The 26,309-nt window shown below is 38.8% G+C and overlaps 1 protein-coding gene across 2 annotated transcripts in view; it reads left to right on the forward strand.

Annotated features, from left to right (window-relative positions):
* The window catches only part of LOC132821576 (SPRY domain-containing SOCS box protein 1-like), a 211,374-nt gene that overhangs the window by 61,631 nt on the left and 123,434 nt on the right, over window positions 1–26,309 (forward strand). Inside the window, exon 1 of one of the 2 annotated variants that reach the window (XM_060834235.1) lies at window positions 15,448–15,517. The exons of the other annotated variant lie outside the window; for it this stretch is intronic. The gene's annotated coding sequence lies outside the window, so the exon portion shown is untranslated. Of the gene's footprint in view, window positions 1–15,447; window positions 15,518–26,309 lie in introns of those variants that run through there. 2 annotated transcript variants of the gene reach the window in all.

Here is a 26,309-nt window from a genome sequence, read left to right on the forward strand (position 1 = left end):
AGCTTCTGGAACTTGGTGTGAGTAATAGCACATCTAAAACCTTTTTGATAGGCTAAGCCTATCTAGCAAACTAAGAATATAAGAATTTTTGTCAAAAGATAATTTGCTGCAAAAGTAATTTTAAATTTTAACTTCAGTGCTTACTTTCTACACAAACGCTTTACAATGGAAGTGAGAATATGGTGTTAATGTCACTGGACATAGTAATCCAGGACCTCAGGATAATGCTGAAAGAACATGGATTCAAACTCCACCATGGCAAATTGTGACATGTAAATGTTAATAAAAATCTAGAATAAAAATTGGTAGTCTAATGGTGACTCTGTAATTGTTGTTGACTGTCATAAAAACCTACCTGGTTCACTCATGTGCTGGAGGAAGGGAAATCTTCTGTCGTCTTTTCTGGTCTGGCCAATGAGACTCCAGGCACTCAGCAATGTGTTTGACTCATTTCTTCTGATATGGCTTGGAAGGTCAATCTCAAGGGAAATTTGGGATGGGCATAAATGTTGACTGTATCAGCAGCACTTGTATCCAATGCAAGAAAAAATAAACTTTTCTCTCCAGAAACTTCTCCAGTTACTTCTTGGACCCATTCAATGCTGTTTTTTTTTAAATTGATAAATTGCCTTATAAACTTTGTTTAAAGAGTTATGGATTTATTCAACCAACAATAGTAAGAGCTTGGCACTGCAATATATGCATATACCTCTGTTATAATGGAAAAACAATGGAGTGCTACAATCCCTCAAACCCATCAAAGTATGTGATTATTTTGGCTTTGATTTTGCTTCAACAGGTTTAAAGGTGATCATAGGGCTGCCATTTTTTGTGCTAGGATAAAGTGAGGACTGCAGATGCTGGAGATCAGAGTCGAGAGTGTGGTGCTGGAAAAGCGCAGCAGGTCAGGCAGCATCCAAGGAGCGGAAGAATCAATGTTTCGGGCATAAGCCCTTCATCAGGACTGAACATCATGCCTGATCTGTCGATTCCTTTGCTGTTCAGATGCTGCCTGATCTGCTGTGCTTTTCCAGCACCCCACACTTTGACTGTAAATGGTTGCACAAAAATCAGTTCATGTGGGAAGTCAGGACGAATTTGTGGACCTCATTGCTGCAGAAGCATGTGGAAGCCATGTCATGTATCGCTCTTTGGTTGGTAAGGGGATGAAGGGTTACAGGGAGAATGCAGGAGAATAGGGTTGAGAAAATGATCAAATGGAGAAAAGTCAATGGGTTGAATGGCCTAATTCTCCTCCTATCTTTTGGTACATGGCGTGTTTTTAAGATGAAAACCATCTTTCAGTTGAATTGCTTTGAAACAAATGTTATAATTCCAAGTGTGGATTATTCAATTTTTTAAATTTTCTATTAAACTTGTATTTTTTTCATTCATAAGGATAAGCAGTAAGAATGATAATCTTAAAATGAGAAGATTTGGTTTTGTTACCTCTTGAAATTTCTGTTCATGTATCAAACAATGTAAAATTAAGTTATTATGATGTCTTGCTCCAAAGAATGTAACTGTTTGACATGAAGCTTTAAAGCTACTTCAATAGAACATTTTCTGGCCCACTGAGGTGAATAAATAGCTAACTTTTTGATTCATCTTGATGTCTGGTTATCTGCTAGTTTTGGCCTCCATTGTTGATGACAAAATTACCGAGTTGTGATGTCATTAACATATTTATCACCTTAAAAATGTCTTGACAGTCAGCCATTGAATGTAGTTTACCAGCTTTTTGTTTCAGCAGTACCTCCTAGCTCCTTGACCTTGAGCACTGAAAAAGACCAAATTAAGCAACATTATGGGAACCCCTTCACCTCAAGTTGCACACTTTGGCAGTTATCCTCTCACCCTCGCCAGTTTGAAATTGGGAATCTCAACATCATGGCAGCATCATTACTTCAAGTCCTCTTGTGATTAAGGAGAAGAAACCCAACCCCTCGATCATAATCTTGGGTTGGATAGGGCTGTGTAATAAGTATGAGTTACCACATCACTTGCTCCTGAAAACATTTTTGAAATGAATAGTTTATTGTCACATGTACTTTACAGTGAAAAGCTCCTACTGTTGACATGATCTGGTGCTGTTTTGACTAGTTTAAGAATAATAAAAAAATGTCAAAAGATATAGCTTAAAGCCCATGACCCTGCTGCTGCCAGTGTGTACTCAATCAACTAGGGCCACATGGTAACTCAGTGGTTAGCACTGCTGACTCACAGCCCCAGGGACCCGGGTTTGATTCCAGTCTTGGGGGATTGTCTGCCTGTGTGGAGTTTGTGCATTCTCCCTGCATCTGTGTAGATTTCCACCAGGTGCTTTGGATTCCTCCCACAGTCCAAAGATGTGCAGTTCAGGTCAATTAAATTGACTACAGTGTGCAGGCTAGATGGGTTAGCCTTGGGGAATGCATGGTACATTTGGGGAGGTGTGCTGAGACTGGGTGGGATGCTCTTTGGAGGGTCCGTGTGGATGCGATGGGCCAAAGAACCTGCTTTCACACTGTAGGAGCTCTATGAAATGTCTTGGTCACTGCTTCTCAGCTGATAACTTTCACTGTTGGGCCTGTCTTGCCAATACCATGTCCCATGCCTGCCCTCTGCCTGCCCTCTCCGTAACACCGAAGCCAGGTCCTGCTCAGGGTTCACCAGCTGCCTTGCCCAACACTCCAGACCCGTTGAAGCCAACTTCCTCTTCAATGCTGCCATGACCAAGCTGTCTCCCGAAGGTAAGTAGAAGCAAAAAGTAAAAAGAAATGGGAAAAGGAGGAAAGAAAAGCAGACGATGGATGAGCCTTGGGGTCAGGAGCCCGGATGCTGCCTACCCCACTGCTGCCATCTTGTATAAATTACAGAATTTGCAGAATTAAATTACACAATTTGAAGAGTAACACATGGAACTAAAATTCTGTGATGTAAAGCAGAATAGAATGTGGTGTTTACATTTTGGTCTGTGAAGATGTGGTAAAGGTAAGATTTTCCATGAAACAATGGATCTATTAACTGCCCCAAATGTTTGAGTTTTCTGGTTTGTCTTGTGTCTTAACAAGTTTTCAGTTTTAGACTTGAACAGCAGCTTCAAAAAACCAAGAAGCCTCAAGTGCTTTGTGGAAACATTGGTTTCTGAATGGGTTATCGAAATGCTGACAGAAGCTTGACAGCTCCCTTGTTAAATCTAGGTGTCAGTGTAGTCAGATATGGTGAATTCTAATCATTTTTAGTTTTTTCGAAGTGACATTGAATTGAGTAGCAATATTCAAATTGTGATTCATTCTTTAAAAGCTACTAAAGTACAGGCTCTGGAAAACAGTTATTGTCAACATTGTTTATTTGTAACTAAGATCATGTCGATATTTCAGGTGGATAATGCATTGGCTTTTGTTGCAAGTATCATACTGGACACAAGAATCTGCAGTTTCAAAAAAATAAATTTTGGTTTGTGGTTTTCATTCTTTTATTTAAATTCAGTCTTCATTCGCAGGATGTGACAATCGTGGAAAAGAAGCAGCGCTTCGAAAGCTACTGCTTCCAAATAAGCCGGCTGGACTATAACCTGGTGTTATGATTTTTAACTTTGTCAACCCCAGTCCACCATTGTCACCTCCAAATCATATCTTTCCCATGGGAAGAGTGAGAAACTTCCAGGTATAGAGAAAAATGTGGAAACATAATGACAGTTTTTTTTTCCAAATGTAGCCTTGTAAAATGACGGAGATGGCTAATGGAATATTTCCTGCTCCTCTGAGCAATGACCCATCGAGTAATTTAGATCGTTTTTCTTAAACTGACTTGAAATATCTGGACCGGCAGAAGATAATTCTGTGTAATGTTCCATCTCGAATGTTGGCATTTTGTCTGGTTTTCACTAGTCATCCAAAAATCTTGCTAAATCTCTCAAGATCTTTGCTATCCATCTAAGTCCAAATGATCAGTCCTGTTTAGTTAGGAGCTAACAGCAGTAGCATGTCAACTCTTCATCCCTAAATACTTATGCTGAAGTAGTACTCAAATATTTGGCATACCCTCTCTTCCTGTGCAATTAGCCATTGCTTTCAGTGATATATGTTAATACCATCAGGATGTGTAATAAAAATTACCTCACTGAAATTGGATTTTTGAGTGAAATGAGAATGAATTTTCCAGCAATCGCATTCGCTGCTTGGAAGTTGTCATGGGTCTGTTGAGAACAGTTAACTATTGAATCATTAAAAATTGAATAATTTCTCTTAACTATACTCTTTCAGTTCAAATGTAGTGTAGCTGCGTATGTATGTAGTTTAAGAAGTTTTCTGTAACTGTCACAATTTTCAAGTATCTGTTTGACCCCTGGGACGTGGGCTTTACTGGCCGCTAGCATTTGTTGCTTGTCCCTATTTGCCCTCAAACTGAGTAGCTTGCTAGGCATTTCAGAGGGCAGCTAAGAATGAACCATACTGGTGTGACTCTGAAGTCACATGTAGTCCGTGCTAGGTGAGGAGGGCAGATTTCCTTCCCTGAAGGACATTGGTGAATGAGGTGGGTTTTACCTGATGATTGTCAATGGTTTCATGGTCACCAGTAGATTCTTAATTTCAGATTATTGTTGAATTCATAATCCACCATATGCTATGGTGAGATTCAAATCCAGGTTCCCAGGACATGGGCTGAGTTTCTGGATTAATAGTCTGGTGATCATACCACCAGGCCATTGCCTTTCTTAATGTAGTATCTTAACATTTTAATGTAGCATATTCCAAAATCTTCAAGTTTATATTGTAATACTAAGACATCTGACTCAATACAGTCTTTCATGACAGTTGATCCACTTTCAATTCCATGGCAATAATTAGTTTACTTTAATTGCACAAAAAGGGTAGTCCATGAGGTTAATCACTCTGGTTTACTAATGAATCTCCTAATATGTAATATAGTGCATACACCTGGCTCGATGAAACCAGGGCATTTGCTATGGACCACTGAATCTTGCTGAGAAGTCTCTGATGGGAATTTCACTCGCTCTCTGTGGAGTGATCCAGTAACTGTTTATAGCATTCTTTACTGGTTATCTTCAACATGGAGCTGGATGAATGTCATTAAGCTGTCCAACCAGCCAATCACGTTTTAAGAATTTTCACAGACACCAGAGAATAGCAAAATCAGTTTTTTTTTAACGGAGATCAAATTAAATATGGGGAAATACTTGTGTCAGAGAAAAAAAAATAGAGCTGAAGTGAAATGGAAGATGTTTAAGAAAATAGCTCATGACTCAGCAAACTATATCCTGGTAAGGACGAAGGTTTCTAAGAAAGTGACACACAAATCTGGATTAGGCAAAGAAGTTAATGATATATTAACAAATTATTTCTTTTCAATTTATCAAAGATTAGTGATAAACCAGAGGATTTGGAAAGTTCTAAAGTTATCAAAGAATTTTTTTAAATTGAGAAAATAAACTTTGAATGAACTAGCAAGTAACAGTGAAACAAGCATTGAGAACTTCTTTAACCATTGAAAAAGGAAGAATGAGGCCAAAGTGAACATATGGTCTCATGGTTTGAGGCCTAAACAGGAATGGGAGTAGGCATTTGGCACCTCAACCCTGTGTTGCCATTGAATAGGATCATGGCTGATCTGCTTTTTCCCTACACCTCTTCATTCCTCTGATCAAGAATCTGTCTTTCTCAACCTTAAGCATACAGAAGGACTCTGACTCCACTGCTCTCTCTGGGAAGGAGTTTCAAAGACACTTAGCACTCCTGAGAGAAGAAATTCCTCCTTTATCTCCGTCTTAAATTTATAACCGTAGTGAATAAGGCACAGAAAGTAAAGGATAACTAGGGAATGGCCAAGGTATGAATAAATACTTATCAGTCTTCATTGTATAAGAAACTAATAACATTCCAAAAACAGTCCAGGAGCAAATGGGGTGAGGGAATAAATGACTATTGTTTGAGCAAAAGTACTAGGGGAAACAAATGAGAATAAAGAATGATAACTCCCTGGGACATAGTTGGTTGCCTCCTAGGATATTAAAGGATGTAGTGACTGTGGTAGTAACTTATCAAGAATCCAAGAATTATTGACAAGTCCCAGACAATTGACAGTTTTACAATGTAATGTACTTATTTATTAAAGGAAGGAAACAAAAAAAGAATAGGACAGTCGTTGGGACAAGTTTAGAATAAAAGATGCAATAGCAGTGCATTTAGAATTACACAATATAATCAAGCAGAGTTAACATTGCTTCATGAAGGGGAAATCATGCCTGACAAATTTTAGAATTTTTTGAGGTAACAGGCAGAGTAGATAAGGAGACTCAGTCAATGTAATATACTTGGATTTCAAACATTTTTAACATGATACCACACAACACTACTTAGCATAAGAGCTATTGGTGTTTTGGATGATACTGGCATGAATAGAGAATCAGCTAACAAATATAAGACTGAGTTGGGTAAGAGGAGCATTTATCAGGATGGCTACCTGCAGCTAATGGAGTGTCACAGATGAATGCTGAGCCTGCAAATATTTCAATTTGATTCAGTAAATTTGAGGGAAGTCAGTTGCTAAGTTTGTTAATTTTGCAAATAGCTGGGAAGGCAGGTGGTGAAATGACACACAGGCTTTCTATAGAGGGATATAGACCAAGTGCGTGGGCAAACTCTTGGGAGATGGGATATAATGTCAGAAAATCTGACATTATGCACTTTGGCAGGAAAAGTAGAGGAGTGGAATCTTTCTTAAAATGAAGAAGGCTGCAGTACAGCAGGATTATTTTAATACTAATACACTATGTAGGTGATTTTGGCTGGATCGGCATTTACTGCCCACACCAATTACCCTTGAGAAGGTGGTAATGAGCTGCCACCTTAAATCACAGCAGTCCGTTCAATATATGTTCACAAACAGACAGGGAGTGTATTCTGGGGTCTTGACCCAGTGACTCTGAAGGATGTTGACATATTTCGAAGTTGGGATGATGGGTGTCTTGGAGTGGAATTTACAAGTGTGATGTGTCCCACCTTTCCGCTGTCCATGTCGTTACCGAAGGTAGTACCATGTGCATGATGAATTTTAGCATTACGTCTTATAGATAGTAGTGCGCATGGCTGCAACTGAACATCAATGGTGGAGGGATGGAATGTTTAAGCATAAAGTGCCAAATAGGGGGCTGCTTTGTCCAGGCTCCTGTGTGTTGTTGGATTTGCACTTATCTAAGCAATTGGGAAATATTCCATTGCACTTGTTATTTGTGACTTGTAAATGGTGGACTGGCTATGAGGGGGGGTTGGTAGGTGTGTTATTCACTGCAGGATTCCAAGCCTTTGTCTTGCTCATATAGCCATAATTATATGGTCCAGTTCAATTTCTGATCAGTGGTAGCCCCACAATGTTGATATTGAGGGATTCTGTGATGGTAAGGCTGTTGAGTGTTAAGGGGTAGTGGTTAGATTGACCGCCTCCACTAAGACAGATATTGCTTGGCACTTGTGGTTCATTTATATTACTTACCACTGGTCAGTCTAAACCCAGCTATTGTCTAGGTCTTACTACATTTGGACATGGACTGCTTAATTATCTAAGAGGTGCTCATAATTCTCTACCACAGCAGTTTGAAGTCTCACTCATAGTTTAAATTATATATTTTGTTTTTCCATTCTTCCAAAACAAATTGGCAATTTCATTTTCCCACAATATATTCAGTCTGTCAATACTCACTTAACCAATGCATATCAGTTTGCAAACTATTTGTGGCCTCCTTGCAACTTGCTTTCCCATTTATCTTTGTATTGTCAGCAAATTTGACTACAATGTACTCACAGTTCATTCCAGGTTATTAAAGTAACTGATATATAGCTAAATTAGTGCTTTAGAACATTAATATAGATTTTTGCATTGACCTTTTGTCAAGTTTCTTGTAAATGGATCCTTCGTAGAGTCGCCATTGTGTCTGCATTTTCCGGAAAATGGCTGTGTTTCCCTTGTGATGCGTTTAAATGTCATGTTTTGCATTTACCAACAAGTTGTTTGCGCCATTTGATGGCAGTTCCCTAAGGTACCTTAAGGTGTGTTTTTTTTTCTGGAAGGCCTGGAACAAACTTGCATGTGCTTTGTTCTCATCCCACAGTATGCGAGCAGTTTCTCTTAGCCAATTCAGTAATACCAGTGCACCATCCAATGTCACATGATAGTGATTTCCAACATTTTTCAGAAACACTGCATTGAGGTAAACAATTCCACAGTATACCACCTTTGTCATGTTGTCTATTTTGCACTTTGACCACATACATTGAGAATATTCCTATTTCAGAATCAAAAGTTTTTAAGTTGTAATTTTGGTTGGATAGAATATTGTTTAAGATGAACCAATATTTGTTTTACATTTATTTATGTTTCCTTTGTACAAACTTTTACAGCACACTTGGACAGTTGTCACAATATGAATGTATTATGGCAACCCATTTTAAAATCACTGTAGGAAAAAAGATTTTGATACTGGAAAGATGAGATCATGTTACTAAATCATGGATATCTAAAATGTTTAATAAAATTGGACACAATTGGCATGAACCACTGGATTTTATTATTCATATGGTTATTGTTAATTTTGTTTCATTTTTGCAAAGTTCTATTGCACAGCAGACGAAGAGGCAATCTCTGAAATAATGTTTTCTACTCTTTCCTCACGTACTGACTGATTTTAGTGCTTCCAGTATCATATTTCCATTGTTTCAAGTCATAGGGCATAGGTTTAGGGTGAGAGGGGAAAGATATAAAAGAGACCTAAGGGGCAACTTTTTCACGCAGAGGGTGGTACATGTATGGAATGAGCTGCCACAGGAAGTGGTGGAGACCGCATAGGAAGGGTTTGGAGGGATATGGCCCAGGTGCTGGCAGGTGGGTTGGGATATCTAGTCAGCATGGACAGGTTGGACCAAAGGGTCTGTTTCCATGCTGTACATCTCCATGACTCTATGAATATAAGCGCGGAAACAGACCCTTCAGTCCAATTCGTCTATGCCGATCAGATATCCCAAATTAATCTAGTCCTACTTGGCCCATATCTTTCCAAACCCTTCCTATTCATATACCAATCAAGATGCCTTTTAAATGTTGTAATTGTATCAACCTCCACCACTTACTCTGGCAACTCGTTCCATACACACACCACTCTGTGTGAAAAAGTTGCCCTTTAGGTCCCTTGTAAATCTTTCCCCTCTCACCCTAAACCTATGCCCTCTAATTCTGGACTCCCCTACCCCCCAGGAAAAAAAAACCCATTCTATTTATCCCATCCATGCCCCTCATGTTTTTATAAACCTCTATAAGGTCACCTCTCAATCTCTGTTGCTCTAGGGAAAACAGCCCTAGCGTATTCAGCCCTCCTCTATAACTCAAATCCTCCAACCCTGGCAACATCCTTGTCAATTTTTTCTGATACCTTTAAAGTCTCTCAACATCCTTCCGATAGGAAGGAGACCAGAATTGCATGCAATATTCCAACAGTGGACTAACCAATGTCATGTATAGCTGCAACATGACCTGTACTCAATGCTCTGACCAATAAAGGAAAGCATGCTAAATGCTGTCTTCACTATCTTGTCTACTTGCAACTCTACTTTCAACTAACTATGAACCTGCACTCCAAGGTCTCTTTGTTCAGCAATATTCCCCGGGGCCTTAAGTGGCTAAATCCAGCTCTGGTTTGCCTTTCCAAGTACAGCACTTCATATTTATCTAAATTAAACTCCATCTGCCACTCCTCAGCCCTTGGCCTATCTGATAAAAATCCCATTGTACTGAGATAATCTTCTTTGCTATCCGCTACACCTCCAATTTTAGTGTCATCTACAAACTTACTAACTATACCTCCTATGTTCGCGTGCAAATCATTTATCTAAAGGACAAAAAGCAGCAGAGCCAGCACCAATCCTTGTGGTACACCACTGGTCACAGGCCTCCAGTCTGAAAAACAGCCCTCCACTATCGCCCCCTGTCTTCTACCTTTGAGCCAGTTCTGTATGCAAATGGCTAGTTCTCCCCATATCTTATGAAATCTGATCTTGTTAACCAGTCTACCATGAGGAACCTTGTCAAATGCCTTACTGAAGTCCAAATAGATCACATCCACAGCTCTGCCATTCTCAATCTTCTTTGTTACTACTTGCACAAAGCCATGTTGACTATCCCTAGTCAGCCCATACTACAGAAGTGGTGGTGCTGGATGTCTGAAAATGGCAAATTACAATCCTATGAAGTAGCTGAAACATGCAGACAATGAAGATCTTAATGTTGATTATGGAACCTGATTTTCAATTGAGTGGGTTGTTGGCTTGCTGTAGTCATCTGCACCATTTGATTAGAGTACAGGAAATTCAATCTGCCATCTCACATATGATCATCATAATCTCTCTGAGATCTGTGAGAGTATGGGGAAAAATATTAGGTTCAATTGTTATGCTCTGACTTATCTATAGTCCACTAGCATTTATATGTGAATGATTCCTCACATCTCTACAGGAACCAAACCCCAACAACTGTTGGTGGCTTGGTAGTTAGCATTGCTACCTCACAGCACCAGGGACCTGGGTTCAATTCTAGCCTTGGACGACTGTCTGTGTGGAGTATGCAAATTGTCCCCGTGTCTGTGTGTATTTCCTCTGGGTGCTCCAGTTTCTTCCTGCAGTCCAAAGATGTGCAGGTTAGGTGAATTGGCCATGCTAAATTGCCCAGTGTTCAGGGATGTGTAGGTTAGGTACATTAGTCAGGGAAAGGTCGAGTAATAGGATAAGGGAATAAGTTTTGGTGGTTTATTCTTCAGAGTGTTGGTGTGTCCTTGTTGGGCCAAATGGCCTGTTTCCACACTGTAGGGATTCGATGAACCATCAGTAATGTGAGGAGAGGATGTGGACATGTTTTTAGTAGAAAACATAGCTCTGAAAGGTCTGTTACTTATGGCACCTCCATTAAAATTTCAGTCACTTAGTTAAATTAATGATTCTTCTGTACAATATGTTCATAAAGCTGACCAATGTTCATGCTGGAAAATGGGATAGGTTTTCCACTTTTGCCATCTAGTGTAGACTGATCAATCTCTTGTTCAGATACAGCAATAAGCAGCTGCTCCATTCTCCCTAACTTTGACTCCACAAAATGAATTCCTATTATAACAATATTATGTTGTCTGCTTCCCATAAGGTAGAAACAATCCCACTTCAGACTAAAGCTACTGCAGCTTCTTTCGGTGTATTTCTTGCTGCTTTCCATGTAGCTGGTCGATTGATTGCTACTTGATACATGACTGCAGGCAGCAATGAATTGTGCCACCCCAGATGTGCATTCTCATAACATTTAGTTTATCTCTTTTTTTTAACGAATAATTTAACAAAGCAGCTAGATTTTCCTGCCCTAACCATGCTTGCATTGTCTTCAACTGTTTGCTGATGTTCAGATTGTTGTATGATACGTTGTGAAATGATGTCAGACAAGTGTTTTGTTCGTTTTACAATCCCCATGTTGAAGCTTTTCTTTTGACAACGAGAGCTATTTCAGATCCTGGTTATCTGAAGACAATAAAACTTATACTAACATGATTAGTGAGTTCACAATTAGGATCACTAACCAGAGTGGATCATTGCTGCACTAAGTTCTTTACTTGTGGGGCTTCTTTCAATTTATGGTGTATTGAAAATTTATTATCATGTAAATGGGGAAAAAAAAGAATAGTCTTTGCATAAAATGTGATTGTAGTGTTTCATGATCAGAAATAGTCTGTGACTTGTGACCTGGGGAGAAGATGGTCTTCTTCATCTTGAGATTTAAGAGTTCAGTGTAGTCGCACCTACAATGTGAAATGTTCAAAACATATCCTGGTGTATTTGTATTACAGAAAAGTAAAGTCTGTTTAAATGGTGTTAACTTTGCATAATAAGATTAAAAATCAGTAATTGTGAATTGAAAGAGGCTGTCATGATCTGTGGAATGCTGTGTAAACAAAAATATTATCTGATGCTCAATAATTCAAGCTATCTAATGTGAGTCATGAATATTATGAATTGTTTTTCTTCCTTTTGTTTTCCTTGCAAAAGAGGTGGTTCCCCCTTTCTATTTAATAATTGTACAATGAAAAGCAAACAGCTGTGCATGTATGAATAAAAGCACAGTTAAATACTGCTGTCTTGTGTACACTTTCTGGTGTGGCATTTGAAGCCTACTTTTAATTTGGATGTCAGCCAGCCAGTCTTTATGATCATTGTAGTATAGCCTGGGCTGTCCCAGAAACTCCTTGCTGCCTATCTGATGGAAAACGGCTCGGTTAGTTGATCTGAACAGTAGAAAACATGGGCACTTCTAGCAACGTTGCCAAGTAGTGCATGCAAGCTTTTCATGTAAAGGTAGGAATAGAACTGGGCTATATGGTACTTCAAACCAGCTTTTCCCTTTATTAAGACCACTGCTTAGCTTCAACCATTCTGTGTATTTTCCCACTCTTTTTTTCCATATTCCATGATTTCCTAATGTTCAAAAAAATCTGTTTGTAACACAAGCTTTCTGCAGGCCAGCAAATGTCATATCACATGACTTGCCTAGTTGGTTTAATAGAATAGTTGGAAAGAGACTTTGTTTTCCCTTCTGCAAGATTAGAATGAGGGTATTATGATCTCAGGACAAGGGATGGCCATTTTGGACCGAGATGAGAAATTTCTACGCTCTGGGGATTGATTCTTTGGGATTCTTGACTCTAGATGTTGAGCTGCTTAATATATTCAAAGTAAAGATTGATGATCAAGAGTAGACTGATGGGGCAGTAATTGGCTGGGTTGGATTTGTCCTGCTTTTTCTGTACAGGACATACCTGGGCAAATTTCTATCTTGTCAAGTAAACGCCATTGTTGTAACTGTGTGCTGGAAGAGCTTGGATGGGGAGTGGCAAGTTCTGGAGCACTCATCTTCAGTACTGTCACCAGAATGCTTTTAGGGCAATAGCCTTTGCAGTATCCAGTGCTTTGAGGGTTGCTACTTGAACTAACAAAGTCCAGGGAGGATAAGTCCTGACTGACTGCCCCTTCTCCTTGCCAGTTTTAATTGTGTTTTATGATGCTCTCTCGCTCCTTTATTCTGTAACTAGAACTCCTAGCTGCAACATCAATGAAAGGTAACTGCATATTTTAATTGCAGTCATTAACTCGTGACCACCATAGCAAAAGACGAAGATCCATATTTACTAGTGTATTTGTCTCAATTCTAGTTCAGTGCACTGTGAATTAAGCTGTTAGGTAGCAACAAATGTGTACAATTAAATTTTTTTATATTTTAGTGCAGCCTAAAGAAAGGGAGTTTTAAAATGTGCTTAATTAAATTAAAACTGATAGAATATTTCAGTAAACTCAGTAATTTGTTGCAGTGAATAGTTTGAGATTCCACTTTTGTTATAGGAAGTGCAAATTATGGATTGTGCAAAGACACTGGTCTGTAGTAAATGTGAATTATGATAACTTCCCATTGCTTGATTTCCTTCCGTCCAGTCATAGTAATCATGAATCGTAAGTGGTTTTGTGACACATTCAGTGTTTATTTTACAGTTGCAGTGTTTGGCTGACATGCTTTTATTTTCAAAATTTGTGGCTTAAGAATTTTAAAAACTTTGTGAATCCAACCATCAGGATAGATGATTTGTAGAGCAACTAATTAGCTAGCTATTCAGGTGTTATGCACATTTAGTGCAATGGTCTGCCCTGCACCTGGTGATCTACCATTTGCTATGGATTTTTATATCCAACCTTTCACTCTTAAAATGATGACCTCGGCTTATCCTTGCAGGTGCTTTGGCATCAATCCAAAGATTAGTTGCACATGACAGGCAATCTAACTGATTTGTGATGCACCATATGTGCTGTATAACCTATCTGTCCCAGCCTCATTGTCCCCCCTTCTTGTTCTTCCCAAATTTAATGTGATAAGTAGACCATCAAAAATGCATTGCCTAAGAAACACAATTAATGTTAATAACTGAAATGTTATATATTTACTGTGCTGAGTGTTGCATTGCAACGCATTATTTGAAATAAGTATAGGAACATTAACTCCTGGTGGAGTAACCTTTAAAAATTTAATGTGTAATTTGCACAATATATACTAAGGATTTTTTGACTTCAGTTATTAAAAATTTTCAAGGTAAGCAATGCTTGTTTTTGTTTTCCTCTTTGTCATCACAAATACAGGGTATTTGTCTTCAAGTTGTTGTAAAACAATTTTCTTTCAAGACATTGTAAAGGTAAAAGCATGTGCTTCTGCTTTCAGCGGCCAATCTTTTTAAAGTTGAACTTTTTAGGGGATGTTTCCTCTTTTTTAAAAGAGAGGTAATACAAGTTTTAATCTTTGAAAGCAGTGAGGGATTGATAGAGCATTTTATTTTGACTGCTGGCCCATGTTCATTCTTAAACATATGTTTATCAAATTAATTGGGAATGTTTTTGTTTCCGAATATAATCTATTGCTACTTGGAATACATCGTTCACATTCTGCTCTCATTTTATTGTTTGCCATCTGTCCTGACGTCTGCTGGCTGAAGGAACCTCCCCTAATGTGCACTTCTGTAATTAGATTCCTGTGACGCCTCTCAAAGTAGAAACAATGGGCAGCTTTTGTACTGCACATCAATGTGACCTCAAGGTGGCAATTCATATCCTTGCCAATCTGGTGTGTCGCAGACAGCCCCAGATGGCTTCCTGCAGTGGGGCTTCAGTGTTGCAAGATCTTTGTCCAGCTTTAAGAATACTAAAATGGAGACCAAATGGTGATCAGTGTGGTGCACATGTAGACTTCTGTGAGCATATTGGTTTCCAGGGTGTGCATGACATAAAGAAAAATGTTCTGTCACCAATTTACTTTTAAGTCTGTCTGCAGACCTGGGGCGGCAAGCCTGTGTGTGGTGTTTGGAGAAAGGGGCGTCACCATCTGTTCTTCATTCCCAGATCAGTGGATTAGTAGCTCTATGTGATGAGATCAGCTAGATCAGCTTACAGGGCACTGCACTCACTTCATCTGGAGACTTCTCCATCTGGGCTGTCGTTCTTTTTCTCACTGAAAGCAAGGCTTTTAAACAGATCAAGGCTGCTTTTTATAGTAATGGAAGGTACGGGCTTTATCAAAAGTGATCTGTGACATACACCTTTAAAAGCAATGTTCAGGCTGCAACCTTTTTTTTCACTAGCCTATCTGTATCTGCCTGCTTGGCTTTACAACCGAGCAAGGAAGTATTTCTGCCCTGTTTGTTTGCTGCAGATTGCTGCACAGATGTTCATTTCCAAAAGCTTCTGCACTGCAAGTTAAGTTGGTTCAGAATTCTCTTTCTCATTCGCTCTTTCTCCACTACTGGATTTCCCTATTATGTTTCTTTTTCCTGTTTTAAGTCTGTGTGTGCTTGCTCCTGGTTAGTGTTTTTTCTGCAAAGTATGCTAACAAGTTAGGTCGGTTTCTGTGGACAGGCTGTGTGCGCACCTTCTAAATCAGTTCAGAAATAATGGTTATTATGGTGAGTATTTATTTTAATCGAATATTATCCTTTCAAAGCTAATCTTCATCACACGTGCAGTTTTGTTTGGAAATGAAGATTTAAAAGAACTAGTTACTGGATATGAACTGTAATACCTTTGGCATTTGTTTGGCTTTTTCATTGAAAAGATGAGTCCTGTTATTAGCTCAAACCTGTAACCTGGTGATCATCATCCCAAATGGTAGTGCAAGACACATGTCAGAGGTTCATGAGTCAAACAGGGTGTTGACCATTATTAAAATGAATTTGGCAAGGTTTGTTTTATCTCTATCTTGTGAAGGATACACTGATTACCAAGGTTTTATTTATGACTGTTGTAACAATGTGTGCAAAAAGTAAGAACTATTTGTATCTCAGCTATTTGACCTGCAGCTATTGAGAGGACTGCATTAACTGTTTAAAAGGCACAAATTTAACTTGCAAGTCTTAGTGGTGTAATCTGACATTCTGAAAATGATTCAAAGCCTGTATGATTATTTTCTAAATGTATTTTGAAGTAACTTGTTCTGAAAGATATGAATAGCATAGAACCTTACCTGATCTGGCCTGTATGTGACTCCAGACCCACAGCAATGTGGTTGACTCTTAATTGCCCAGAGGGCAGATAGGGCCAGGCAAAAAAAATGCTGGCCTGGTGACTGACACCCACATCCCATGAATGAACAAAAAAGAATACAAGAGCAAGGAAGTTTTGTTAGAACTGGATAAAACTTCAATAAATCCAAAACTGGAGTACAATGTGTGGTCGAGTCACCACAATACACGAAAGATGTGCTGCTTTAAGTGGCCAATATTTTTAAAATTGAACCTTTTTTAGGGAATGTTTCGTCTTTTAAAGGAAAGGTTAAAGAAGTTTTACTTTTCAAAAACAGTGAGGGATTGATGGGGCCTGTTTATTTTGACTGCTGGTCCATGCTCATTCTTAAACAAGAGTGTGTGAAGAAATTTACTGGGATGCTGTCTAGATTGAAGGGAATGAACCATGAGGAAATATTGGTTTGGCTGGGGTTATCTTTTTGAGAAACCAAGTTTGAGAAGACCTGATAAGAGATTGGTAAGATGAGGGGCATCAGTGGATGGGAAAAGTGCCTTTTCCATTTGTAGTGGGGTCAATAACCAGGGAGCATGGATTGAAGCGCTGAGGTAAAAGACTGTCAAGGAGAACTTTGTTCACTCAGAGGGTGAGTGTCTCAATCTCACTGCTTGAAAGGATGATTGCATCAGAAACACTCACCACTTAAGCGGTATTTTGATTTTCACTTGTGTAGCAACAGCCTCCAGGACTATGGGTCAAATGCTAGAAAAATTAATTACTAGAGTCAGGTCTGCATTGATTGGCAAAGACATAGTGGACTGAATGGCTTCCTTCTGTACTGTAAATGTCTGTGTATATGAAACTACATGGATTTCTGGTCAAAAATGATGAGCTATAGAGTGGAGGGGAAGCTGCTGCAGACGTTCTTAAGGGTGATGTTGAACTGGGCTGATATTTTGGGAAATAAATGATCAAAATAGTTTCTCTCTTTATATTAATCATGTTTTAAAATTGGTACATATTAGATCACAGGAAAGAAACTAGCTCCTCCTTCAAACACAACAAAGAATGCCTGAAGCAGAATGTGTCCCGAGTACTCTTTAAATTAATTCAACTGGTATTACAGGAATTCGGATTCTGTTTGCATTGGATTTGCTTATCCCGGCCAAGATAGTCACGCATGTTGTGGCTTAACTTCAACAAGTTTAAAGTTAGGTGGCAAAAGTCTAGTGGAGGCCCTTCTCTTCATTTGATATATGTTGCACCCAGCTGAATATTGAATCAAGATTGAGTTGGAGAAGATCAGGGATATTAATTTTTGTTTGTGGATGCATGTGAGGCAACTTCACGACCTACATGCAATGTTTAAGACTGAGCTTGTGTTTATCTAAAATGACTGCCAGACTACTCAGACCTTTTGGCATCATGGTAGCCCACAAACCCACAACAGACTAAACAGCAGCTAATGAACTTAAAAGACCCCATACAGACAACAAGCAAAATAAACATCATTTATGAAATACCTTGCAAAAAAACTGTAATGAACACTACGTTGGACAGACAGTCATAAAACTAGCCACCGGGATACATGATCGTCAACTAGCCACAAAAAGACATGACCCACTCTCACTAGTATCTTTGCATACAGATGAAGAAAACACTACTTCGACTGGGACAACACATCCATCCGAGGACAAGTCAAAGAGAGACACATGAGAATTCCGAGAAGCATGGCATTCTAACTGGAACTCTATGAACAAACATAGACTTGGATCCCATTTACCACCCTTTGAGAAAAAGAACAGGAAAATGACATCACAGGAAATGATGACATCAAACCAAGGAAACCTAAACACAAATAGAAAGTGGGTCGTAACACCAGTGCTTCACTGGAAATACTCTAATGATGTTACAGAGTATGGTGACAAAATGTCTGAAAACAAACCTCCTAGCTCAGCAAGTAAACTTGAATCTATAGCTTCAACCCAAGCTACAAATCTTCTTACAACTCATTGTGTGTATTTCTGTTTGGATTCTGAGCCAAACAGGTAGTGGCATTCTCCTGTTGGATTTTACACCAATGAGTCAGCAATGAAGGAAGATGACTTGGTCATAGGTGAAAATGTTTGGTGTTATTGAACAGGGAATTACATTGGTTATGAAAGGAATTTTTGGAGAATGAAACTAATATATCTGAAAGTATGCAGAATTTCCATTCTATTTTTGTCTTCATTTGTAAAGAGCAAACAGATGGTTAAGAAATTAAAGTAAATACAAGTTGGCTTGGCTTTGTGATTTGATTTGCAGGCAATATTTTAGACACTTTTTAAATTATACTGCATCTTTCTAGATATACCTAATAGCATACACTATTGAGTCATGCTTGCTTTCTGACTGAGGTATCAGGGTTACTGGTAACCATGAGATTACTTGACAAGAAATTCACAACTTCCGAAAGAGTAGCAACAAATGAAGGAAAAATATATCTTTTTGGATTTTACTGTCTTTCAGAGAAGATTCCCCTGAATCTGGTACAATTTGTACCTTGAACACACTTTTTATAAGTTCGTTCTTAAAGTATGTCAAAATGAGTTGCAGTAAAATTGAGAGCCTGGATCTCATAACTTTGTTTCCTATCAATCTTCTACACTGATGGAATTCGTGAAAGGGCACACTACATATCCTTTTTCCAACAGTCTTCAGAAAATATGCCTGGTTTGTTTTGTTTTTGAATTTTAAATCATTCTTCAATGATTTTTAATCTCCTTTCATGTCTACTGGTTCTGATCAAGACATGGATTTCCCTCATTTTGGTGAGCTCTGTTGTAAAAGTATTTATTTTTAAAGGTAGAATCACAAACTGCCCTGTTTTGGATGTTTCTTGCAAAACCTCAGTTGTCTGTTATTAAGCTACTTTGTTTTACTGCATTTCAGATAGGTGTTCTGAGTACATTCGCTATTTTGTAACTTAATTGGTTTTAAAAATTATTTCTCTTTCTTTCCAAAAGACACCAGTTTGGTTGTTTTTAATGAGTGTTTTACAGGCATAAAATATTACAGCAATTCAATTTGACCAGGTTGATATGTTTTCTTCATTGGCAGGGTAACTAGAGTAAATGATAAAGCTTGCTTCAGATTGGAGGAAACTAGAATTCTACAGCCGGTGCTTCTGAAGTCAATAAGACTGTGATATTAATGTCACTCATTACCATGTTAGGTGATTAAATTGAACTGCATCCTTATTTTGTTTGAGGAGAATTGCGTCTGAGAAACTTGGTTGTGTTCGTCATTGAAATAATGGTAAAGATTGAAATGGACTGTGTAAGTGGACTCTGAGATGTGGTGTTTTGTCAAAATTCTGTTGGCAAAACTGAAATCTATAGAATTAGATGGGCTGTGGCAGTGTGGCTACAAGATTGTCCAAGTAGTAAAAAGCTGAATGTCGCGATGACAGTCATCAAACATGATATATTCAGAATAGTATCCCTCAGGGTCAGCATTACAAGTTAAAGATATGAAGAAACTCTGATATTGTTTGGAAAGAATGAAAGTTAATTTTTAAAGCCCAGTGTGACTCCTGTTTCACAAAACTGATGACCAGGACTTTGAGGGGTGCATGGGCTGGGGCCGGAAGAGGTGGAATTATACAAGTTTGCAGGACAACTTAGAAATTTGATGAGCCACAAGGAAGATTGTTGTTGCAAATTTTACAAGGATATAGACCAAATGATGTGAAATTGCATTCATGTTTCATGCTAACTAGAGTTTCGTAAAATCTCTCTGAATCTGTGCCATTATTGAGCTGAGCCAGTGGAGCATTATGTGCTTTGTATTGGTGGTATTAAAGGTTATGGGAGGTGGGGGGGAAGAAAATCGCCTCCACATCAGTCTGAAGGCTAAAAGATAAACAGCATTTAATCCCTTTGTCCTACAGTTCCCAACCAGAATAAAGAGGTTAGGTAACTTCCTCCATTAATCTCACACTAGAAGCTTCACAATCAAAGTGATTGGAATTGTTTGAACACTTACTGTTTATTTGTAAGTATCCTTGAGGTCCTGTTCCACCTCCAGGTCGTTGGCTGACATAATAAGTTACAACTTTTCCTGAAGATTAACCAGAAAATGATCAAAGTATGAAGCTCGGTATTTCTGCAGCAGCAGCTGGGTGAACCTAAGGCTTTAATTCAGTGGTGGTCAGCTGACTTACACTAGATTCATGTGATCATGTTTTCCTGTGCATCAGGCAATTTGGTTATAATAAAGTGCACTCTACCACTGCCCCAAGCTTTTGCAATTGGACTAACCCCCTTGTTTCTGTGTTTCAATCATGACCAGTGTTTTGTGGATGCATGGTTCTATAGATGTGCTTTAAAGACAGTGGCTACCTTATAGTTACAGACTTGTCCCAGAATGTTTGTGATTCTTTACGTTGTTTATGCTGCAATATGCTCGTGTTTGAACACTAACCAGGAGTCAATTCTGGTGGTACCTGTTACTTCAACGACTACAAGGCAATGTTAATTCAGAAATGGATCAAGGTTTCTCACATTAATAACTACAATTTAAATTACTTTCAAACATTTGATTCAAATAACCTCTGAGCCGTGTAGAATCAAGAGTTAAGCTTTTGAAATTTTTTGAGGTGCGCGAAGATTTTTACATGTTCAAAGTGTATACGATTGCACCAAGACTACCCAGATTCATTCAATATTAGTGGTATGAGATGAAGTTATTTAAAAGACTGTGGGGAGAAGAGTTGGATGCACTTAAGAACACCAAAGAAAATTTCCAAATCAAATACTGTTGGGATTACAAGATGATGAAATATAAGGATAACAAATATACAAGTGAAAATCAGCAAATTTGGTAATGAAAATTATGACCAAAGCTGCCAAAAAAACATTCTACTATATCAAGTATTAATCAACTAGACTGGAAAGGGTGAAAAGCAAGGATCAGATCAGGGGTTCTGTTTCATGACCAGCAATATACCCACAACTACATGAAGAAGTGTGTATGAATGTCAAATAAGGCAATTTGTTTTGCTAAGAGTTTATAATATGTACTAATAAGGGAGATCAAAAAGGTCTACTCATTTATTTGATTGGGAATTGGCCCAGTATGGCAGGAATGACCGTAATCAATCTAATGAAACTATATTGGAGATTTTAAAAAATAAATTACAGGAAGCAGCTGGAACAAAAATATAAAATTAAATATTCATGAAAAGTATCAATTTTACCCAGTTAAAATAAGGAGAATTAGAAATCTCTTGAAAGTACAACTTTCAAGTGCTTGTTTACATATATTTTTAGCTTTGTGTAATGCAATTTAAAATGAGTAATGACTGTCTTTGGACATTCATGGTTCAATGGTCCCCTCAGCTCTAATTCAAGTCCACTCCAGGATTTAAGCATATACACTAAGCTGATGTTTCAATGCATTGCTGAGTGAGGGTAGCATTTTCAGCGTGTTGTCTTTCAAATAAGATATTAAACCAAGGTCCTGTTTGAACTTGCCTCTCAGGTCTATTTGTGTAGTGTATAATTGCAGGTCTTTTATAAAATACTTCAAAATGTCATCTTCCATGCTTCCAGATCTGGCTTCCAGATTTGCTGACAATTTGTTTGCTATTCCCTCAGTCCTCGTGGAGACTGCATTCCACCTTCATACCCTCCATCTGTGTCACTACCACCATGGTAAATGGGACTGACTTTGAACAGCTCTAGCAACTCAGGACTAGGTATCCATAAGGTGCTGTGCGCCGTCAACAACAGCAGAATTGTACTACTCAATCTGCAACCTCCTGACTTGGCCTATCCCCTAGTCGATCATTACCATGAAGCTAGGGGATCAATCCTGGGTTTAATGGAGAATGCAGGGAAGCAAGCCAAGAGCAGCACTAGGCAAACCTAAAATTGAGGTGTCAACCTGGTGTAGCCACCAAACAGGACTACTTGCACGCCAGACAGCATAAGCAGCAAGTGGTGGACTGCTTATCTCTGTCTCTCAACCAACAGATCAGATCGCAACTCTGTAGCCCTGCAATGTGAATGCTGATGAGCAATTAAACAATTTGCTGGAACAGGAAGCTCCATCCCCATCCTCAATGACCGAAGAGCCCAAAACATCAGTGCAAAAGATCACACTGAAGCATTCGCTGCAATCTTGAGCAAACATGCTGAGTGAATGGTCCAGCTTGGCTGCCGTCAGTGGTACCCAGCATGACAGAAACCAATCTTCAGCCAATTTGATTCACATTACGTGGTATCAATGAATGTTTGTGGCATTGGATAGTGAAAAGATTATGGGCCCTGATGGCATTTCAGCAATAGTACTGAAAATTTGTGCTCCAGAACTTGCCACTCCCCTGCCCAAGATGTTGCAGTACAGTTACAACACTGGCATCCACTTGACAATGTGGAAAATTACCCAGGTATGTCCTCATGTTTTATAGCTTTTTTTTTCAAAAAAGGACCAAACCAACCCAACCAATTACTAACCGATCAGTCTCCATTCAATCAGTAAAGTGATCGAAGGTGTCATCCATGTGCTATTGAGCAGCCCCAGCTCAGCAGTAACCTGCTTAGTGACACCCAATTGGTTTCCGCCCACTCAGCTTCTGACCTCATTACAGCTTGGGTTGAACATGGACAAAAGAACTGAATTCCAGAGATGAGGTGAGAGTGACACCCTTTGACATCAAGGGTGCATTCGACCAAGTGTGACATCTAGGATCCTTTGCAATAATTAAACCAATGGGAATTGAGGCAGGCTCTCTAGTTGGAATCATAGCTGTCATTGAGGATGATAGCTGTGGTTGTTGAAGGTCAGTGATTTCAGCTCCAGGACAGCCCATTGGGGTATCTGTTAGGCCCAACATCTTCAGCTGCTTCATCAATAACCTTCCCTCTATCATAAGGTCAGAAGCAGGGATATTTGCTAATGATTATACAGAGTTCAGCACCATTTGTGACTTCTCAGATATTGAAGCAGTCCATGTTCAAATGCAACAAGATCTGGACAATATCAAGGCTTGGACTGACAAGTGGCAAGTAACAGTGCTTCACCAATGCGAGGCTGTGATGATCTCCAAAAAGAGACCATCTTGACATTCAATGCTGTCGCAGTCACTGAATCCCCCACAGTTGTCATCCTTCAGGTTATTACTGACCATAAACTCAAATGGACTTGCTACATGAACAGTGACTGCAAGAGCAGGTCAGAGACTCGGAGTACTATAGCAAATAACTCCCATTCTGACTCACAAAAATCTATCTTCCATCTACAAGGCAAAAGACAAGTATGATGAAATACTCCTCACTTGCCTGGATGGGTGCAGCTCCAACAACATTCCGGAAACTTGACACTATGCAGGATAATGCATCCCGCTCGATTGTCATTACATCAACAAGCATCCACTCCCTCCACCACAAATGCTCAATAGCAGCAGTGATTGGTATCAATAAGATGCACTGCAGAAATTAACATCCTTACACAGCATCTTCCAATCTCATAACCACTTCCATATAGAAGAACAAGGGCAGCAAATACATGGGAACACCGTCACCTTCAAGTTCCTCTCCAAAATTATTCACCATTCTGACTTGGAAGTAGGTTGCTGTTCCTTCACTGCTGGCAAAAAATCCTTGAGTTTCCTTTCTAAGGACTTTGTGGGTCAACTTACAAAACATGGTTTGCTACTGAGCAGCAGTTCAAGAAGACCGCTCATTACCAGCTTCTCAAAGGCAGCAAGGGCAATATATACTGGCCAGCAAGCAATGCCCACACCCCACAAGTGACTTTTTAAAAAAAAATTGAAGTCCACACCGAAGTTTGTTGTGGTTCTGTTCGCCGAGCTGGGAGTTTTTCTTGCAAACGTTTCATCCCCTTTCTAGGTGACATCTTCAGAACCACAACAACGAGCGCCCGAGCTACAAATCTTCTCTCAAACTTTGAACACCTCAGTTTGCCAGTCAAGCACAGTGAGCATCAGTAATAAACAGACTCTCATAATCAAATACAGAACAGTTGAACCACTGCACAAGCTACAGTGGTGAGGTCCAGGTGAGTTCTGCCAGTATCCATGCCAACATTTATCTCACCAGTATTCCCTTTTAAAAAAAACTAATGCTATTTTGAGGATATGGCTATGTGAAATATTCCCTACTTGCCTTCTAAAAGTAGTTAAACAGTTGCAAAACTTTAAGCCCAAGTTTTAAAAGGCTTTTTATTAAAGTAAGTTTGTTCCTTACTTGCTGGAATCTTGTGTGTTTTATTTACCCAGAGACTTAGCAAGTTAATACAATTCACATTCTGATTTTAAATCTTGCAAAAAAAAATGATTTGGATAAAAGAATTGATCCATGTTTATTGCTGAAGAAATTGAACTTTGCAACAGTCGGCTTGTTCAGGATTTCTGATTTTTCTTTCATCCAGAGATGAAATGTGCAAAAATGAGAGATGAAAGTCAGCTGTCTAACACCGATCCACCTGGCCATTCGCTCCAGCGAAAAGCAATGAAAAAAATTAGTTGAACATTTAGCACCTGTCAGTGGCAGAAGTGGAATTTGTTAAATGCAACTTTGCCCTTCCAGTTGCATCCCAGTCTTTATGCTGCCCTTGACATAATTAGATGAAATGTAAAAGACAATAATGAGCTCATTGATCTTTTTACAAAACAGTTATAGATTAGAAAATTCTTCTCATCTGCAAAGAAATTTCTCTTTCCTATCCCATCTCAAAAAATCTATTGTCTGGGACCAGTACTACTTCTGAAGTGTTGATACATGCTTATGATTGTGAAATGTTTGGATATTCTACACAATACTCGTAAAATGTAAAAAGCAAATAAAAAAACCTATGAAGACCTGCAAAGCTCCAAGTGATAGGATGTATGCTAATTAGAAAATAGGAAGCAACAAAAAGAGGGAAGGTGAAATGAAGCCTAAGACTCGGCAGCTGGGGGCTTGAAAGTGCCATTGCAAATTTCTTGGGATGGGATATTTTGTTTATATTCAATCTTTAAATGCCAGACAACTGCCAGGTGGTTGAGAAATCTGGTCCAATGAAATCACAAGACTTCTTTAAAAAAAAACTAAACTTGCACCTGAGACAACAATTGAAACATTACTGTGACAATGATTTTGACCTAAGCCACAGACTTTGATCCTCAGCAGGCAATGCTAACTTGTCAATTCTGAAACCTGAGTCAGTATTGCTTCATTTTGAAGCATGAATTTATTTTCAGAAGTTACAGATAAAATAGTAACCTAAATAAATTGACATGACTTTCTCCAGTTATTTTGTTCTATATTCTAGTTTAATTATTGATGTTTTGTTATGATTTGAGATTAGATCAGATTAAATTCCCTACAGTGTGGAAACAGGCCTTTCAGCCCAACTAGTCCACACCTTCCCTCCAAAGAGTAACCCACCCAGTCCCATTTCCCACTGACTAATGCACATAACACTGTGGGCAATTTAGTGTGGCCAATTCACCTGACCTGCACATCTTTGGCTGTCAAGTACCAAGTATTCTAACACCTTTTCACTCAATTTCATTATTCGTGGGAGGAAAAAGAATCTGGCCATGCACCAGTTGTGTCCGGTAGTGTCGCTGCTCCAACTTGCCAGTTAGTTGTGTAGTAGTTATGCTTTTGCTTCAATTTCAGCTCCTTTTAAGACAAACATTCATTAATCTGGTAAATCACAGAATCGTTCCAAGAATCTGTTCTGTGACGTATTTGCATAGTACATAACACCGTGATTACGTAAGATCTTTAATATCATGATGCAACTGTATGATTGGCATACGGAGGATTGCCAATGGGATAATGTGATACAATTTGAGAGGAAAGGGCGAATTATGCTAAAAATCTGCAAATATGTTGCTAGTGTGACTTCCTCTTAAATGTTCACGGTCTGACCAGTGACTGTTAACCTAAAATAAAACACTCAATCTAGCAAAATTCAGAATTCTACCTTCATTTAGATGTGGAAGATCTGGGAGCAGGTAACTAAACATCAATACAAGTGGCACTTTGTTCAGAATTGTTTGTGAACTGGAATTTAAAATTACTCCTTAATATATATCAGAATCTGCCGAGAATGAAATTGATTGGTGGTATACTCTCCAGTTTTCGCTCTCCCTTCCCTTACACGAATCCTTCAACTAAAATCATTGCTATATGCCCCTTGCTGGGCCCTATTTATTCCCAAACTTCACTTTCAAGC

The sequence above is a fragment of the Hemiscyllium ocellatum genome, chromosome 13, assembly GCF_020745735.1.
Source record: "Hemiscyllium ocellatum isolate sHemOce1 chromosome 13, sHemOce1.pat.X.cur, whole genome shotgun sequence".
In the NCBI taxonomy this organism is placed as follows: Eukaryota; Metazoa; Chordata; class Chondrichthyes; order Orectolobiformes; family Hemiscylliidae; genus Hemiscyllium; species Hemiscyllium ocellatum.